The sequence below is a fragment of the Tamandua tetradactyla genome, chromosome 2 (genome assembly GCF_023851605.1).
Source record: "Tamandua tetradactyla isolate mTamTet1 chromosome 2, mTamTet1.pri, whole genome shotgun sequence".
NCBI lineage: Eukaryota > Metazoa > Chordata > Mammalia > Pilosa > Myrmecophagidae > Tamandua > Tamandua tetradactyla.
The window spans coordinates 165,643,386-165,664,502 of NC_135328.1; the positions used below are offsets into that span (position 1 = coordinate 165,643,386).

Below are 21,117 nucleotides of genomic sequence, written 5' to 3' on the forward strand. Positions count from 1 at the left end.
AAACAAAATTTCAGTTTTGAAATTGTCTATAGAAGAAAGGCCCTGGATGTGAAATCCAGAGACCTCAGTTTTTGGTCAACCAGTGGCCCTCCAAGTAATCTTAGCAGGACAGTGTGTCTTCCTGGATGGGTTACAATTGGCTCTAAAGGGTTGGGCCATCAAAAAGGGCCTCATATTAAAAATAAAATTATCATTTATTATGTGGGGTGGGGTAGGAAGGTTCGAAAGAAGAAGGGAAGGGCGAGGAGGGATGGGGAGGGGAAATAAAATCAAAATTATACTCAAATTCCTTTTTATTATTTTTGTTTTATGAAGGAAACTGGAAAAGACAGATCAAAGGAATGGTTTTCTTTAACTTTCAAGAACGTCACTCATTAAAAATAAAGCAGATGACACCTCAGCTCCCGTTTTGGAGCAGGCTAAGAATCAAGAAGCATGACCCAACTGCCCCTAGCTGCCAGGCGGATCCGCAGCTGCCTATGACATCATGTCCTGCGCCCCGCGGTCCCGCCCGGCTCCGCCCTTTGCCCAGGCTAAAAAGAAATAGGTGCTCCATTTGTTCCTATTCCAAATCCTACCCCTCGAGCTCCGGTTTCCTCCACCAAAAAACAGAAAAGCTCTCCCTATGCCTGCCAGGTTTGGAATCATCATTTCCCTTGTAGAAATGCAAATCACAGTTGAAGGAGCATGGAAGGACAACTTCAGATTCAGCCTCTAAACAACTCTAATTTCAAATGTGGAGAAACGGAGGCCCCAGTGGGGAGCGACCTCGGAGAGACCTCTGGGACCCAGATCCCACCTACTCCATTATAGCTGCCTTCCCTGAAGTCGTTTCTCTCGCCCTGTTAAATGTTTGTGTCAGGAGCTGTCCTGGCATCGCGGGTGTGAGTTCATTTCTCACTCTGAAATTCCTCAGGCAGGTAATGTTATTTCCATTGCCTGGGGGTGGGGTCGAGTGGGGGGCGGAACTCATGCAGCATGTGGCATGCAGTTCAAAGGGGGTGGCAGAATGAAAATATACCCACCACCACCCCCTCCCCAATCATTTCTCATCTTCTCCTACAGCGTGAACCAAACGTAAGTCTACAGGAAAGAAAGCTGTGCGCGTGGTTTTTAAGCTAAGTGCAGCTAAGGGCAACAGCTGCCCCAGACTGAGTGGTCACCCTTCACGAAACACTCTGAGTGCCCCTCAGTTTAGCATACAGTTGTACTAGGTAAGAACAGGCTTTTTTTGTTCCTGCACGTACCCTCTACCAACTCTTACCAAGAGATTTGTTGCTTTTTTCTTTCTTTTTTTTCACCTTGAAGGCAAAGGGAGAAAATTCTGACCCAATCCCAAACTAGGGTTTTCTTCCATTCAAAAAAGTATTTCAGGGTTTTCTGTGCCTAAAGCTGGATATTCAGAGTTCCTCCTTTATCATCCCTGCCAACAATTCTGCACCTGAACATTTCTGCTGCTCCCTGCGCCCGTGTTTCAACGCTAGCCGTGCATTAGGACGGAAGCTTTGATGCCTTGCCAGTAAAGAGTGCCAGAAGCACCCGGATTTTCCTAGCGGCTGGCCAAATTCAGCAGTAATGATTTGATAATTTAAAAACTGATTTCACACACGTGGTCACAAAGAGATTTCTATGCTTCCACACCCTGCTCTTTCAGAAGAGGGAATAGAAGAGGTAGAAGTGGAAAAGCCTGTGTTAGAGAGCATGCATATAGCAGGAGGAATTAAAACCATGGGGCAAGCAACTTAATGAGGCAGTGACCTTGCTCAGGTAACTGAACTTCTCTGGGTCTCAGTTTCAGGCAATAATCCCAGCACCTACATCACGGGGTGCTCAGAAGTATAACTAAAATTATCCGTGTTAATTTTAGTTAATCCAGCCCTCACCATTTATTGCTTACTTATTATTAGAATGTAATCAAGTCACAGAACATAAGTTCCATGAGGGCAGGAACCTCAAATGTCTTTTTACTTCCATATCTCCTTTGCCTGGAATAGCATCTGGCTCAGAGGAGGTATTCGATGAATATTTGTTGAATGAATAAGTGAATGATGAATGTTGGGAGAACCTTAAAGATGATCTGTTCTTAACAAGGTCCTTAAATTTCTATCAAGATATTAGCCATTTTAGCTCAACTGATTTTTGCCCGTTTGTAAAATGTTTCTCTGATTTCCAAATTTTCCAAATGGACACTTATTCTTTTCCAATTTTATTTATATTTTCTGTTTTTACAGATCTCCTCTAGTTCCATCACTCACTGACTTCTGCCATTAGCATATCCATGTACCTTCTTTCTGGTCTGAGTGTTGACAGGTAAGACAAAATCATTTCCCAGAGTGAGTCCACACAGATAAGCTTTTAGTCAATTTTTATTGGAAATCTATCACATTGGTGGGGGCGTATTGATAGACATGAGAAAATATGTTCTATGTTGTAACTTTTCATTTATTAAGCTATAGTTAATGTGTCGGGGTTTCCCCCATTTTAAAATTAATCAGCTTGATAGGAAAAATCTCTCAAAACACAGGTCCATTCTAAGATTATAATAAATGAGGTCTTTATTGCTGAAAAGTTAGGGAACCACTAAAAAGGTCTAATGTCTAATTTATCCAGTCAGTTAGTAGAAAGTAATTAATATTCATGAGTGCCTATTGTATGCCTTAATCCAAGTTAATCTTCAAAAAGATCTACTGAGCTAGCTAGTAATAAAGTAGGAAATCAATCATCAATAAAGTGAGAAAAATAAGACTCAAAGGGGGAATAAAGTACTTACTGTTACATATACTTACCCTCTCCTTGTATTTCCTAAGGAGACTGTCTTGGAGTTAGTTGCCTTCCAACCCATTTTCCCCACATTGTACTCAATTCTTCCCAAGGGAGAAGGAATGATTTCTCTTATGGCTGAGTAGTGACAGCCTGACACTATTGGTCCACATTTCTAGATCAGATGGAGTTAAGAGCCTCCACCTGTAGTTCTTGCTATTGGAATGAGAAAGTGGAGGGGTAGTGACTCTCGCAGCAGGCTGTGTTAGACAGACCCACATTCCCTTTGGATGAATGCATAATCCAAAGTCTTGGACTTGGAGAAAGAAAGAGCAAGTCTTTTTGGCCTCAAGTCCAAGCCATTATATCTGAATGTAATACTATCATCAGTGAAGCTAGAACTTACAGTTTCAGCCGTGAAACTTTTGTCTTTATTTCTCAGTTGGTTCAGAATTGAGTGAGGGTGGTGACAATTTATCATCATGCTGAACATCCCTAAGGCATTGCATTCAACTATGATTCCAAAGTCTTTTCTCCTCCTACTTCTCTCATAGTCTCACAACAATGAGGCAGAGACATAGGGAGAAAAGAATGAATGTACAAACAAAGAAGCTTTTTTTTTCTATTTGTAGCCTAGAACTTTAGTGATATTATGTGAGACAAAGAAGATGATTTCTAGATCCTGTCTAAACTATACCTCATTTGGCTTGGAAATTTGGAAATTTTATCTGGAAATAATTTCTTTTCAAAGAAATTTCTTTTTGTCCAGAAAGAACTCACCATAGGTAATGCCAGCATATGTTTCCATTTGTTGTTTTATATATTTTATATTTGCTTCCAATATGAATCAACCCTTTTTAAGCCAGGAAGAGTGTATAAAAATGTGCCTGTAGAACAATAATTTTTCTTATGGTTTGTTTCATTTAAAAATAAAATAAAATAAAAACCACCATGGATCAAATGAAATGACCCAACTAAAGTCAACCCATCTCTTTCTGCAGGTTTTTCCATAGCTGTGAGACTACAATTTCCAAGGTATCATTTTAACTGTTTTCCTAACTGGTTAACATATTGGAAACAGCTGTTAGGTGCAGGAAGCTAGAGGGAAAAAGCCAAGGATATCCTTTTCTCTCCCACATGAGTCTACCCAGTGACCTGCAGCAGGTCATCACCATTCCTTTGTGATTTGGGAAATATGAACTTTAGTGGAAATCCATTGTATCATAAATAGCCATTTATCCTGTCCATTAGAAATGCTGATATTTGCATTTTTCAGCCCAGGTGTGTTTAAACAGACCATGAAGATTCTCCCACCAAGACCACCAGCCATATAAGGATCAGCAGCAGTCATTTACCACCTACATACCCTCAATTGCCTTACCCAATCCTCAGGTCAGGCTTACAAGGTAGATATTTTTATTCACATTCTACAAATAAGGGATTAAAATTTAGAGACACAAAAAGATACAGGGCCTTTCCGAGACCACAGAGCCTAGTGGGTGGCCTCAAAGGGACTGAACTCTAGGTCTGGCCGGAGCTATTGACCACAACAAGCTCAAAGAAGAACTGCCAGACCAGGAAGCCAAAGGGAGCATGCGCAGAGGTTGAGGCCCTGGAGAGCCGGCCACTATAGATTTAGCAAATGTTTAAATGCACCGGGCATAGGATCTTGTGTTTTGTTTTAAAATGAAACCATCTGAAGCCGCCTCATTTCCTTCTGTAAAGTAAGTTTTTGCTTGGGGAGGGGAAGGGGGCGTCTGAAAGGCATAGATGTGGTTGTTGGTTTTCCATGTTATCAGCTGCCCATTAAAAGAAAAGAAAACCAGCTCCCTTGGAATTGTGGCCTTGCCTCCAGAGAGTTCTCCTGGGGAGGTGAAGAGCACAGAAAGCTTATCTGGCTCCCCTCCTATGGCGCAGTGAAATTGATGTTGAAAAGAGTCAAAAAGTTTTGTGTTTTTGAAGGCTGGGAGAGAGGGAAATTGTTCCACCCTGGCCCCCCACCCTCAGCTTCCTTCTCAGACACGCTCCAGCAGTGGAGTAATTAGACCGAGGAGAATATGTCTCAGGAAGCTCTGTCCCCAGAGCCCTGTCCAGACTTGTTTAAAGACAGCTGCTCTGATCGTTAAAATGAAATAGGACATGTAACCAGATTATGGGGAAATTATTGCTATTAACAGCAATAATTACCCTCTGTTCAAGTAGCTTCCTGAAATAAAAAAACATCAAAGCAGAAGCTTTCAATTACTTTTCTTAGCACCCTGCATGAACCCTTTGGGTATGTGTGTGTTTGTGATGCATCAGAGAGAAAGAGAGCTGGTGTGTGATAGTGAGAGGGGAAGGAGAGTGCAAGTGGGTATATGTGTGTGTGCACACACACGCACCTGCACATTGGAGAATGCAGATGTATTTTGTGCTTTAGTGTGTATATATTGTAAATTGGGTGAATATATTTTTTTCACTAAAAAAAATTAGTGAACACCTGAAGTGTAGTAGGCCCTGTTTGAGGTGCTATGAATACAAAACCAAATAAGACTGACTCCCTTACCCTCAAGAAGCTCACATCTTGTGTGGGAAGCAGACATGTTAAAATACGATTTTAATACAGCATGCCCAGTACTGTGATACAGGGAAACCTGAGTGGCTCGTGTAGCACGATGGAGCCAGCCTTACTCCACTGGTAGGAGATAAGGGAAGGTGGATTTCCTGGAGGAAGGGATGCCTAAAACACATCTTGGAGGATGTGCAGGAGTGCGATGGCAAGGGGAGGTTGAACAGGGCATTCTGAGAAGAGTGTCCAATACACTGAAAGGTCTAGTGGCTTGAAACAAGCAACAGTAATTATATCAGATACAGGAGAGGAGGCTGTAGGTGGGGGCAGGTTATATACAATCAAAGCACAGAAATCCTGGAAAGATTTTAATCTGGGTGGATTAGTAGAGGGTGAGGGTGGATTAGTAGAGACCAGAGAGAGGGAGAAGTGTAAGAGGCTACTGCCAGACACTATGCTAGAAAAGAGAGAAATCCTGAACCTAAGGACAAGAAGGCATGAATATTAGAAACCTTTAAGAATCAAGACTTGCACAATTGATTAGTGGATCAATATGTCAAAAGGGAATCCACCCTACAATCTTGACTCAAGATTAAAGGGCATGGCTTTTCTGGGGTATACAACACTTTCAGACAAGCACACCTTCCAACCCTTTCTTTGCCTTCAGCACCATATACGGAAGAGCCAAGGTGTCATCAAACTCTTTTATCAGTACTCGAAATAAATGGATCAAAGTATTTAACCAGGAAAATACCATAGTGCTAAATCTGTAGGTGACTTATAAACTGAAAGTCTCAAATTCCCACTCTTATTGGATGGAAATTGAACCTCTGAAAAATACATAGAGCATGGCAAGAAGCACAGGGGTGGGGAAATTAACTACAGCACCTCTGACCTCCATTGCTTGAGCACCCTGCACCCACATTAAGCACCTCTCTATTATTAATCCCATGGATTAGGACTTTAGGGGATCGGTAAGTAATGTGCCTTTCTTCTCCTCATACATTCAGGGCCAACAGAGATAAAAACAGGAACAAGGCAGATAATAGATAACAACATCAGCTTTTACGTTAATAAAAGCAAGATTAGAGAAATGACTTTAGCTATAGCCAAAAAGTCTTAAGTCAACAGCACTCTAGCATAGAACTAAATTTACCACCTGGCACAGAGGGTGTGGGAAACTTCTGACTCCATCAGGGCAGGCTGCTTAGGCTGAGACTAGACCAGAACACAAGCTTCCTGTGGGCAGACAGATTGACTCCTACACCCACCAATCACAGAAGCGTTTTCTCTCCATGAAGAGAGGGAGTGAGGAGAGAGGCCAGAAGAATTTGAGTTGCTGGAGGCCCTCCAGATAGAAATGTAAGGGGCAAGGAAAACTGTTCCTGCTATCATTCTAGAAATATTCTCTTGCACCCAGACTACAATGGACTTTCTAGTAATGTTGCTGCTGATTTTGCCTTGGTCTTGTCTTATTCCATTCTCTATGCTATGGTAGTGCTAAACATGTTGTTCTCTCATGCCTTCATGCCTTCCACATACAGTTCCCTTTGCCTGGAATACTCTACACCCTTTCCCAAACGCATAAAACCACACACCCTTTGTCTGGATAATGGCTACTCCTAGATCAGTTCTCAGCTAAGTATCATTTTCATTCAGTCATTCATCAACAAATATTTGTTGAGTGTCTACTTAGTGCCAGAATACATAGCATATCGTTCTTCCCAAATGTGGTTGAGAAGATACTTCTAAGGACTCCTATGCATCTTCAATTACAGCAGACTCTTTAGTTATCACAGCCTTCTCTAACACAGTAAATTGTTTCCTGCCAGACTTGAACCCATTAAGGAAAGGAACTGTGTTGATCCTGGTCATCATGTTGGGCTTCATGGATGTAATGATGAACAATATATAGTAGATGATCAGTGAATATTGAATGAATGAATGTCCTTTGCTCCCATCTCTGCAAGCCAAAACCATGTCCTTCAAAGAAAATAGGGCCTCGAAGAATGTGTGATAATAATTCCCTACAGTTAAAGAGCCCTTTCCAATTTAAAGTGCCTCTGCATTCCTTATCTGATTACCTTCCTAAGAGATTCTGTGGTGTCAGTACAGTTATCTCCCTTGAGTAAATGAACAGCTGAGGCCCAGGGAAATTAAAGAATTTGGCCAAGTTCTTTCTGTAAGCAAGTGGCTCCATTTGACCCAGACTACCTTGGTGGCAAACCATGGCTTTTGAAATTATAGTGCACTAAAATTAAATTTATAGTAAAATATTCTGCCTCCCTAGAGAAACTTGAAGCTACCCTGAGACTGGAGAAACTAGGCTCTCACTGTAACAAAGAAAATGTTTCTTGGCTCCCCTTCTATCTTCCCAGGGACAGAAACTGAATACAACCTACATATTTAAATGCTAGCCTCATCCCTTAAAGATTGAAGTCTTAAAAAATAGTCTGAGATCTTCAAACAAGCAATTTAAGAGCCTTGCCCTTTCAAGTTTAACATTTCTTAAAGGCAAAAAAAAAAAACCCAATGCTTGTTGCTTTTGGAATCCAGTACTTATTACTCATGTTTTTTCCCTCCAAAAGAAAATCATTTCACATTTTAGTAATGCTTCTTGGCCACACTCGTTGAGAGCAGTCAACAACCATCTCCAGCATGCAGCATGACCTGGCTATAGAAAAAGAGGCAGGGCATGGGAAAATATGTGATTTTTCTCAGAATCATCAGACAGGCTTAAAACAAAGTATGTTGTGACCTATGTGTAAATGAGATATAAAGTCAGGCTAAAGAGCATGAGCTTCAGCACATTCAATCCTGGCTCTACTGATTTTGCTGTGTGATTTGGAGCAGATAGCCTATCCTCCCAAAATATCAATTGTATCACCTGTAAAATGAGAATTATAGTAAGACATACTTCAAAATATTGTGATAATTAGATGAATTAATGCCTATATAACTCCTATCACAGTACTTGGCATAATAAATACTAAAATTTACTGAAAGCTTACCCAGGCAATGCCAGCCTGGGAGAATAGACAAGGAAAGTTGTCCCAGAAATGACTCAAGCCCCTGCTTGGAAATCCCATCCCAGTCCTCACCAGGATACCCTTGGCGGTGGCTCTCCTAGTCCCAGAGATTTCTGGGACTCTCCTCTTTGCCTACTCTTGGCACCTGCTCACTGCCCCTCTGCTCCTCCCAAAACCCACCCTGTAGATCTCAAATTTCTATCAAACTCCCATTTCTGATGTACCAGATCCCACCCCTCCTTTACCCCCCAGTTGATATCCTTCTACCCCATTTCACATTCTAATTCTCACTCAGAGCTCTGTTTGCAAAGACAAGAGGTTATACACAAACTACCTAAAAGAAAGCGAAACAGAGACCAGAATGGCATTAAATGGATACATGGACATTTCATGGAAGCAAAACACAGCTGGACTTCATGGAACATCAACAGGGATCTAGATAGCTATGGGGATTCTGTTTCTACCTGTGAGCCTACTTGAATCTCCCAACTCTCTCTCTGCCCCCAAATTTCTCTGCTTGGTCACAAGGTATAACTAGCCTTTCATTCAACCACCCATTGTCTGGCTATATGGTTTGAGTCTCTCTGAAGGAACCCAACCTACCTCCTATTCACAAACTGCCCTTGATTTGGGTGTGCACCCACTTTTGAACTGGTGGTAGCCAGAAGGTGGAGTGTATTGGCATAAACATGGCTAGTCAAACCTACTCCTTCTTTAGGATCTTCAAAAGAGCATTAATGCTCAGAGAAAAGGTTATAGGCTGTCATGACATTATCCATGTTGACATGAAGGCATTACTCTGTCTCTGTTTTCCATGACAGGACTGGGGCAAGATTTTTGGGAGAAAACACTGGGAAAGAGTGTGCTATAACTGTAATGTACTGGCAGGAATGTTTGCTGGAGACAACAAGAGGCAGGGTAGTCAGAGTGGATAACCAAAATTGCTCTCTAGAAGATCAGGGATAAGGAAATGATGTCACGTATCAAGTCAGACAAGTGAGGCAGGCTGGGGAAATAAGAGATCCTCATCAGGGTCAAAAACTGGAAGGGTCAGAAGCAACGTGGAACCAGTCATGAATGTAGGTCAAGGAAGTGGGTCAGACTTAAGACAGAGAATAATACATATAGGCTGACTGGGAGAATTTGGATTCTGTCACCAGGGTGGGTGTGCCATTTTAAGGTTGGGAGCAGTGTCCATTCCTCTTCAGCAGTCACTACATTCAGCTACCCACTGTCACTCTAGTGTAGGAAAAGTGCACCCCTCCCACAGGTGTTAAACTCCGTATTTTTCTGGTACCCAGTAGCGTCTCTAGTGGCTCTGCTCTTTAGCCTAATTCCATCTTTCAATTCTCCACAGCCCTGTCTACCTTGAAACATCACACAATCCCGTGAGTTCATATTGCAAGACAATTTGAAAACCCTGTGCTAGACTTTGCTCAATACACTGTTCTTCACTGACCACCAACCTGTATTCAAGGCCAATTTTATGTACCTACTTGCTCCCTTTAAGGTGAATTCCTTCTCTATATGGTATTTCCACATCCCTGCAAGGTCCAAAATTGTCATTATTCCATTATTTCTTACTACCTGGGATCCTGGTCCTGGGGACAGTTATCAACCCTGATAAATCCAGTCATTGCCCTTCCTAAGAAACTCATTATGTCATCCTACAAATCACACTCTTTGGACAAAATGCCTCTCCATTTGCCCAGTGCTTCGTGTCCACCTGGCCTCTCCCCACTCCCATTCCTGCACTTACATCTGGGGTCCCTTCAACTCCTTTTTGATGAACTTATTCACTTATTAAATGTATTTACTGGGGGGCCTACTCTGTGCTAGGCACCTACTTGGTTCTTTGACAGAGTTTTCACTTTATTTTCCAAGAGTTTATAGTCTGGTAGGAAGATAAGAACTATAAATCAGAAATTAGAAAATGGTGTGAGAGAAAGCAATGAGAAAACAAGTGTAGAACTTAATCCTGGCTAGGGGAGTCATAGAAGGCTTCCTGGAGGAGGAAGCACAAGTGGAATTTTGACGCATCATACTGAGTTGCCAACTTGGAGTAGAATGAAAGATGGGTTGGGATGAGGGGGGCTTCAGGGAAAGAGCACTACAGACAGAACAACACTAAGTTTAGGAACTAGAAATAGAGTGTTATGTTTGAGGAAGTACATGTTTTCCCAGTTGCATGGCATTTTGCCTCATGAATCCAAGATCCAAGAGGTAAGCTGGATCCTGAGGGAGTGACTTTTTAAGCTAAAGAGTTTTTGTGGAGTCAGGTGTTGATTTTAAGTAGGCGAATGGTGCAATCAGACTCATGGTAAGGGAGCTCAACAGAGGACAGAGATGCAATCAGAATGCCACATCAGGGGACCGCCTTTCCATCCATTTGGATGTTCTTCCAGAGAGAAATACCTGCCCATAGGGCCAAAGGAGGCATAGGAGTGGACAGACATGATTAGGGACACGGGAAGGAGCAGCTTGACCTATCAAATGACTGCAGTCTCTACTTTCCTGAGTACAGCAAAGAAAAATAAATCATCCCTCAAATGGCAGGGGCCATGGCTTCCTGCATGATTGTCTAATTAGGTATAAGCTTACACCATAGGTCTGGTTACTGGAGGCCAGGGGGGCAATTAAATCCAACAGCATCAGACTGGAAAAGAAGGCAAGACTTTTCTCAGGATGAAAACAAAAGAGATGTAAAAGCCTGCCACCACCCCTTGCTTACAACCTAGTTGCCAATCTTAATAGCCAAATAATAAGGAATTTTGAAGTGGGAAGATAAATTATCTGCTGAGATTTTATACTCTGTTTCATTTCTGGCATGGTTCTCTGATCGCAGACAGGTAAATTATGTAAGAAATAAGGATGTGGGAGATGGCCATAAGCACAGTTTAATTTTTTCAGTAAACATTATTGAAAAATAATTGTTTCCTATGTGTAAGATACTGCACTGTCTGCAGGGGACACAAGTAATTAGGACATGGCCCCTTCTCAGGGATCTCACATCCCAGTCGGAAACAATGACTCAAAAATTCAGAAAAAATACTTCTGTATTAGGGTCTTTTATTCTTAATCAAAGGATGGGTTTTATATGTATGTGGAAAACATTCAGAAAGTTACCACAAAATAGTTTGGCTTGAACCAAGTCTTGAAAATTAGTAGAAGTCTACCTGGTAATGATGAGGAAAAGGGAAGTGCATACTCAAAAGTATAGAGATGAGAAAAAATACCGTAGCAGTTTAATGAATAATAAGGACTATATTCCCTTCATCCCAAGAGTTCATTGATTATAGGTATATTCTGATGCTACCTTTTAAAGGCAAGGATAAAAAGGAAATGCATATTACATTAAAGAAATATAGATATAAATTATGTTTCCCTAATAGCATACACTTGTCCTCACCTTATATACCACTTTCTTTGTACTGCAATCAAAGTGAATCGATTGTCTCCTACACATTCAGCATCCAAAAATTCTTCTGAATCATTTTTGCACCCTAGAATTATGCATAGCATAAGAGTGACTCAGAGCTTTATGTAACATATGTCCAATATTTTGACCTCATTTTTCTGTTTAGGGTTGACTAATTTTAAAAGTGTCTTAAAATACCAGGGTTTTGTTTGCATTTCCTGTTTGGTAATACTCATGGGTTTCCTCCTCTTAACTGAATTATGCAATAGTGGAAAGTAACTTTCTGTTTTATTTTATTATATTTCTTACAGGTTCATCCATTTTGTTGGACTCAAGAGGAAACAGAAAGCCTAAATACTACCATATCATTAAGGAAATCAAATCACTGGGTTTAAATGTTCCCACATAGAAAACTCCAGGCTTAGATAGATGGTTTTAAAGTGAGTTCTACCAAACCCTCAAGGAACATATTATTCCAATCTTATAGAAACTTACAGATCCAGTCTCACATATGAACAGATTCAAATATTCTAAACAATATTTTCAAAATGGTTCTAGCAATGAATACAAATGTAAAATAACTTGACACAGTTCCATGTATCCCAGGAATGCAACTTTGGGTTAGCGTTTTTAAATACATTAACATAATCCACCTTATTAAGAATAAAGGAAAAGAAACATATTCTCAGACAATTTTTTTGAATATTCAATAAAATAAATTTTTATAATTTAAAATTCATATAAATGTAGGAGCAGAAGGGAACTTTTTTTAACCTGATAAAGGGCATCTATCAAAAACCTATAATGCATACTTAAAAGTAAAATGTTGGAAACATTTCTTTTGAGAAAGGAGCAGGACAATGATTCTCTATTCAGTATTGTCCTGGATGTCCTAGGCAATGTAAATCAAGAAAATTATAAAAAAAAATAAGGATAGGAAATGGAGAAACCAAACTACCAATGCTCATAGATGTTGTAAGTGTCTATATAAAAATTGAAAATAATACAAGTTATCATTACTAAGAAACTTCAGCAAATTGGTTGACTAGGACATCAATATGCAAAATCCAGTTGCATATTTAGATTTAAGAAACACCTAGAATGAGTAATTTTAAAAAAGATAATATTTATTGAATGGTGAAATTCATATATATGTGAAATTTAGGAATATATCTAACAAGAGATGTGCAAGATCTTCATGGAGAAATTTCTAATACCCTTTGGAAAAAAAATTTTTTAAACAAATAAATGTAAGATTTTATTATGTTCATGAAGGGGAAGACTCAACATAAAAATGTCGTTTGGCTTTAAGTGATATATAGAGTCAATTTGTTCCAGTGGATATCCTAACCAGAAGTTTTCTGTGAAACATGAAAAGATTTGCACCTACCTTGTATGAATTCTTGCCATATCAGATAGCTTATAAAGCTATAGAATTAACATTTTGAAATAATGGCCCAACAACAGGCAAACTGACCAAATACCTTCCTGAACATATGGAAATTTGGTTCATCACAAACACACAGCATTGAAAATATGGGGAAAAGATGAACAGTTTAATAAATGTTGTCAGAAAGGGTTAGGCATCCGTTATGGGGAAAATATGAAATTTATCCTACCTCATACTATATGTGATCTATTCCAGAGAGACTAAGTATTAAAGTATTAAAAAGCAAAACTTTGAAAATGTTTCAAGGAGAATATGGAAGACAGTCTTTGTAATTATAGTATCGCAAAGGATAATGTAACAAAACACAAAAGCACTAGCCACAAAAGAAAATATTGAAATTTTATTATAGTAAATTAAAATTTCTGTTTGTCAAAGGAATTAATAAAATATTGAAAAGATAAGCCATAACCCAGTAGAAAATATTTGCCATATAAATAACTGACAAATAGTTAGTATCCAAATATATTGAAGAATTCTCTTCTGACCAATAAAGAAACAAGACACCTAATAGAAAACTGGGCAAAAGACATGAACAGAGGCAGGCATTTTCATAAAAGTAAACCTCTTTACTATCCATGAATAACTACTGTTAGCATTTTTACATTCTTTTAGTCTTTATTTTATGTTCCACTGCATTATAAAATTCTTAAAAATACACTAATTAAAAAATTGGCTGGGGTCGGCCACGGTGGCTCTGTGGCAGAGTTCTTGCTGCCATGCCAGAGACCCGAGTTCAATTCCCGGTGCCTGCCCATGAAAAAAAAAAAAAAAAAAAAATTGGCTGGAAGCCTTTGGCATATGGGAGATTGGCACTTGCCTACATATAATTATGCCTAACAGTCACCTCCAGAGAGAACCTCTTTTGTTGCTCAAATGTGGCCCCTCTCTCTAAGCCAACTCAGCAGGTGAACCCTAACCCATACATAGGGCATGAGTCCCAGGAGTATAAATCACCCAGGACTCCCTGGATGAGCCAGGACCCAGCATCATGAGATTGAGAAAGCCTTCTTTACCAAAAGGGGAAAGAGAGAAATAAGACAAAATAGAGTTTCAGTGGCTGAGAGATTTCAAACACAGTTGAAAGGTTATCTTTGAGGTTATTCGTAGGCATTATATAGCTATTCCTTGTCAGTTTATGGTGCATTGCAGTGGCTAGAAGGAAGTACCTGAAACTGTTGAGCTGTATTCCAGTAACCTTGATTCTTGAAGACGATTATATAACTGTATAGCTTTTACAATGTGATTGTGTGATTGTGAAAACTTTGTGTCTGGTACTCCTTTCAGCTAGGGATGGACAGTTGAGTAAAAAAATAAGGTTGAAGAATAAATAAATAATGGGGGGTGGGGGTAGGGGTAAAAAAAAAATTGGGTAGATTGAAGTACTAATGGCATTGAGAGGGCCGGGTAAGGAGTATGGGATGTAGGAGGTTTTTTTTTTTTTCCTTTTCTTTTTTCTGGAATGAGGTAAAAGTTCTAAAAATGATCATGGTGATGAATACACAACTATGTGATATTGTGAGTCACTGATTGTATACTGTGGATGGACTGTATACTTGTGCAAATTTCTCAATAAAATTATTTTGGAAAAGAAAAAAATTTAAACAGAACACAAATAGTCTAAGACATATTTTTAAATGCTCAACCTCGATAGTAAACAGAACAATGCAAACTAAATCACAGCAAGATATGACTTTCTACCCACAGATTGGCAAAAATCAAAAATAAGATATCAAACATTGGCTACATGTGGAGCAATAGAAAGTTTTATACACTGGCAGTGGCATTGTAAGTTGATATAACCACCCTGGAAAACAATTGGTATTGTCTGTGGACGCTGACGTTGCACGTACTTAATGTCCAAGCAATTCCCATCCTTATGGACACAGCACATATGCTGCAGGAAACATCCAAAAGAAGGTTCATAACAGCATTGTTTATAATAGGGGGAAAAAACTAGAAATAGCCCAAATGTTAATCAGTAGAAGATGGTTAAATCAATAGGGGTAAGAATCCATACTTTACAGCATCATTCAATAGTCGAAGTGAAGGAACTCCAGCTTCGTGCTTCCATGTGGGTAAAGCTGAAGAACAAAATACTGAACAAATAAAGCAAGTTGCAATATAATACACTCAGTAGGCTGCCTTAATTATGAAGTCCAAAATATATAAATCTTCATGGTATATCATTTAGGGGTATATACAAATGTAATAGAGTTAGAATGAAAAGCAACATAATATAAACACAAATCCTGGATAACTGAATACTTGTTATGCTTGGCAGAAAAAAGAGGGAGACAATTAAAGAGAAGAACACTGAGGGTCTCAGAAGCATCGATAACCTTTTATTTCTTCAGCAGAGTAGTGGGTGCATGTGTATTTTCTATTATTATCCTTTTTTCTACTGTTCTTCTGTATAAATGAAATATGTCTAATAAGCAATAGATGAGCACCTTACAAAATCTGAATATGGAAATTTATAAAGAAAATATAATCACCTCTCTACTACCCATAAATAACTACTGCTAGCATTTTTACATACTTTGAATCTTTGTTTTATATTCCATTGCATTATAAAGTGCTTTAAAATACAAAAGAATGGTGGAAGCCTTTGACATATGGGAGTTTGGCACTTGAATGATAACCAAATCTATTAATATAGATTGCAGCATTTTCAAAGGCAGGAGAGGTTGATCTAAGCTTTGGAACTCATGGAGGCTGTATTCACACACAAATATACACACTCACACACCAAGACTGCTTTATCACAACTTACTCTGCAACCATAACATATTTATTTAAAAATTAACTGTAACATGCATACCAACTTCAGAAATGTTCTACTGTGATAAAAAATACATCTTGAAATCTAGGGAACATGATAGTTCATGATAGCTGAAGTGGAACGTGAAAATGGAGGGGGAAAAGAGAGGGAAATGGCCAGACGTGAAACTGGAAAGCCAAATTGGGACCAGATTCCAAAAGATTTTGCTTGGAAAGCTAAGAGTATACAGACTACTCACATGTAGCACAATGGCCAAATATTTTTTATTGTATAACTTTCTTTTTAAAGAAAATAGAAATGAGTCTTTATCCCCAAATACATGTGTATTTATATATTTGTACATTACATACATGTATTTCTCTACCAAAAAATCAAATATGAGAAGTTATACTATTTTCTTTCTATACCTCAAAGCATTGCCTTGAATACCTTAGAAACACGCAACCCTCTATTAAAAAACTCTGTTTTGAAGACCTATAGATGGTTTAAAACAGGGGGATAATGCTCTGATGTGCTATCTGCTCAATTAATATTAAATGAAGACGTGAATGAGTTAATTATTCCATAGAAATGAGCAACCCAAGGAAAGAACTCTGGCAGCACTGCAGAAGATACACTGGAGAGGGAAAGACAGACAGTTTCAGATGTCCAGTTGTATGGGCTAATGGGTTTGCATTAAATGACATTTTCGCCTCCAAAGTCAGAGAGCAGGGGTCCAATACCTTTTCACTACATGATGCTTGAGTGATTAAAATTAGCTGTTCTATATAAACCAATTTCTCTAGCCTCTTCTGAGATAAAGAAATTAATTTTGTGGATTGCTATTGCCATTAAATATAATAGAATAAAAATATCAGAATGCACTTCATATAGTAAGGACAAGTAAAAATATTGGTTTGTGAAACTTTTGTTTCAGTTCTGAATATCTGCATATGTTCAGTTGTGCCTAAGCATATGTGACGGGTTTACCTTGTAAAATATATTTTATCGTGGGTCCCAGTCAAGAGTCCCCTGTCCTCCTTCTCTCTCTTGTACTCTGGTCCAGACGCTGCGCATCATGTCGGCTCTCCACGTTCACATGTTCAGGTCTCCCCCATTCCTTTGCAGCCTGCTGCCCTCCCTTTGCTGTGTATCCCAGTGAGCAATGTCACCATCTAGCACATCACAATTGCCTTCAACAACTGCCTCAACAATTGCCTATTTCTTAGCTGCCACATCTAATCGGCTTTTTATCCTATCAAATTTATTTAATAAATAAATCTCGATACTGTCCCTTCCACTCCAATCGTGGGCTCCAGTTTGACTTCCAGAATTGCCACCTCCTAATTGGGTAACTTTGAACAAGTCTTGATTGAGTCTAAGTTTCCTCATCTGTAAATATTGAAATAATAGTATTTCCTTCATGCGCTTATTGTGATTGCTAAAAGAGCACATGGCTAACCATGAATAATTGTTAGCTCTCCTTATCACTTCTCCAGCACTAACAGATAACACAAACTGTCAGAGCATTTTTTCACATGAAGTCCACCAATTTTCTGAAAATGAACATCAAAGCTAAACTAGTCAACCCAAAAACTGGAGAAGGAATTAAGATTAAGCTAACTTTGTTTTACCAGAGATTTAAGGTGATTTAGACTATATGTGGATGCCTGAAATTCTGAACAATCTGGCTATCCTGTGACCCAATAAGGTAATTCTTGGCCAAAGGAAATTGCTTTATATTGGGAAACACTTGAGACATGCTGTTATATTAAAGTCATGGCTCAACGAAAGGTCAGTGTAGCCCCAGATGGCAAAATTGAAAAAAGGATTCTTGTTGTTGACTGATGTTTTGAAACCCTAGTGATTAAACATAATCCAAAAAAGAATGGTCTGAGATTTCAAAACCTGGACAAGTTTAAAAAATACATACATTGGAAATGAAAAAAATATTAAAGAGAAGCAAAAAAGGTATGCTTTTGTTAATAAAATGAGCTTTGGAGCCACAGACCTCCTTGAACTCTGTCTATGGAACTTTGTAGTGATACAACTTTGAATAAGGGCTTAACCTCAGCTCTATTTTTTCATCTGTAAAACAGGGATGCATGAAACCTGCTTTACAGGTACAAAATACTCTTAGCATATTGCTGGACATATAGATCAATAATAGTAGCTTCAAATAAAGAAGGAATTGGCAGAGGGGGTGCAAAGGTAGTTCTGTGGTAGAATTCTCACCTGCTGCGTGGAAGATGGCTCAATTCCCAGTCCAGGCACTTCCCAAAAAGCAAACAAACAAGCAAAACAAAAATTCAACAATTGGTGCTGCAATAACGGGATACTCTCATGAAAAAATAATGAAATGTGACCCCGCCATACAGAATACAAAAAAAAAAAGAGAAAGAAATTGACAGAACAAGCCAAAGGAATACGTGGGAAGATCCTTGAGTTAAAACAGGTTGAATACACATTCTTTTAATATAAGGTATCAAAATTTATTCTTTCTGATAACTAGAGAACAGTCATATTGCTTTGTATCTATGCTGAAAAGCATAATCCTTTTAACCACTTTAATTGTATTTTTGCAACTGCAGACATCTATTTTTTAGAAACCATCTCAACTATGATTAAATTCAGATTTCAGAGAAGCAGATTTGCTGTTTAACCTGCCATCTAAAGCTCCCCAAAACTAAGCACACCCAGACATTTTGGGCAGAATCGAAATTTTTCACAATCCTGTGAATGTCAATCTCTAAATCTTTGGAAATGCTAATAACGTCTATGTTAACTTTCACACATATGCATGTTTTTTTTTTCATCATAGTTTCCGCATTCAAAAATACAACATCAAACAGATGGCTAAAACAACAGTTTAGGACTACACTATTTTCTTTAATTTTGTTTTCATTAGAGGGAGTTTTGTTAAAAAACAAATAACTCAAAATATACACATATGCCTTCAGGCTTTTTCTTCAAGTTGTGATTTCCATTTGCAGTGCCCCTTCCCCTTTTTTCTGCAAAGTGAATTCTCATTCATTCCTCAAGATTCAGCTTAAATATCATCTTCAACTTGACCTTATCTCACCTACTGGTGACAGAATTAAGCATTCCTTTCTCTGCTACCGTTATTTTTTTTTTTCATGTGACTAAAATACAGCAATCAGCCACATAAGGAAATAAATGTGATCTCATTGTAAACCTATCATTTTATGAGTGTTCCATAAATTAGAGTAGGTTAAACTGTTGCAGCAAATAGAACCCCAAATACAATGGCACTAACAAAATTTCCCTCTAGGACTTAATTTCCCTCTAATTTACAGACTAGGATGAATATTCTGGGTCAGTGGACAGCTCTCCTCCATGTGAACATTCAGGGGCTAAGCTTGATAGTGAATCCTGCATCTCAGTGTCTGGTTTCCAAGGCAGCTCTGGTAGTCATCCTTCCAGCCTATTGGAAATGTGATCAAGAAGAGCACATGAAAGAGGCTTATCCACCACCCTAACACTTCCCTGGTGTGACCCGCATCACTTTTGCTCACAATACACTGTAGAGATGATAGCCTAATGGCCACACTCAACTCCAAGATGGTGCTGGGAAATGTGGGCCTGGCTCAGATGCCACAACTATCCCAGCTATGATTGTTTCACCATGGAAGGAGGGACATTTTGGCAGAGGGCTCATAGCTCTCACCACATGCCCATGAGGGCAATGACTTTGCCTTATTTGTCCACATGTCCTCAATGTCCAATAGAATGTTCAGTAAATTTCTTCCCTCTCATCACCCCCAAGGCCACCCCAATGCCACCCACAGCACTACATTCAACAATTTATACCCCCTTTCTTGACTGATTTTTTTCCTTTATACGTATTAAATATTTTACTAATTCATTTCATTTGTCACCTCTACAGAATGTGTGCTGAGTCTACAGCGGGGCTCCTTCAACCATGCTGACCTACTAAGCTTCTTTCTATTTTCAGTGCTCTAAGTGTCAGGCTATCATTGACTGATATCAATGTCCGTGGGGATTGAGGCCCAATAGACAATGCCTAAGATCCTTAGGAGAAAGGGATTTGATGCTAGTCAGACCCTTCACACCTGGGCATCCATTAAGGTCCACTGGTCTCACTTTTGCAGTAAGTCCTACACAAGCTGCTGGGTTAATCATCCTAAAGCCCTGCTGTGATCTTGTCACTCCACTACACAACATGTGAGAGGGCTCCTAACTTGTTTTCATCAAGTTCAAGTCCCTAAATCTAAACTTTAAGAAGCGACACACTCTGACCCCAATAATGATAGCTAATATTCACTGAGCATTTCCAATGGCCAGGCATCATTCTAAGTACTTAACATGTGTTAACTCAGGTAAACGCTAATGTAGTGATTATCACTCTTATCCAGGTTTCCAGATAGAAAAATAGTGCTGAGAAATGTAGGCCAGGAAGATTAATAGGTTGCCCAAGGTCACACAGGTGTCAGCACTGAAATTCTGACCCAGAAAATCTGGCTCTATAATCATCACTCTTAACCACTACTCTTTACCACCTCTATGCCTTTCATCTTGTTTTTCCTATGTCTTATCAGTAAATTTTCTTGCAATTAATTTGCCTCATGTGCATGCCTTTAGATCCTCTTACTACTCCAGATACTGCTGCAGAACCAATTTTGCATAGGTCATCACCTCTCACTTCCTGACCCAGAAGCATCTCTGTAATCTTGTCGTGGGAAGCCCACAGAAAAATATGGGCACTTTCATATAAGTAGGAATGGGGTGTTAAAGTCTAGGGGGACCATTCTTGATCCAGGATTTAAAGGCTTCCCCCTTCCCCCTGGGTAGTTCTGAGATGCAATTCATAAGGCACCTCAGAAGGTCTCGTGGATCAAGTACTAAGTCACCCAAATCAGTGGACAACTTGATAACACATCCCTTGCATTGGTTTTCCCATTTCATTCTCCAGTCTCTCATTCCTGCTCCCTAAGATCACTTCCCAAACAAACGGCCTGCATACAAGTCTTTGTCTCACGTTCTGCTTTTCAGAGAACTCTGGTTAAGTTAGTGGAGGACTCCATCGCAGGAGTTAAAGGCAGGGAAAATCCCATTGGTTTCCAGGGATGGAAATTGAAAACCTCATAGTACACGGTAACAAAAATAATA

General features: G+C 39.2%; 1 long non-coding RNA gene across 3 annotated transcripts; it reads left to right on the plus strand.

Moving 5' to 3' along the window:
* The first annotated feature begins 516 nt into the window (after positions 1-516).
* LOC143662966 (uncharacterized) lies at positions 517-12,464 on the plus strand. Of its 3 annotated transcripts, none has more exons than XR_013165682.1 (5): positions 517-920; positions 2,232-2,310; positions 3,762-3,795; positions 4,037-4,166; positions 12,067-12,464. It is a non-coding gene; the product is annotated as an uncharacterized LOC143662966 (long non-coding RNA). The 3 variants fall into 3 exon arrangements; XR_013165683.1 differs by lacking the exon at positions 517-920 and adding an exon at positions 1,084-1,214; XR_013165685.1 differs by lacking the exon at positions 4,037-4,166.
* The last annotated feature ends 8,653 nt before the right edge of the window (positions 12,465-21,117 follow it).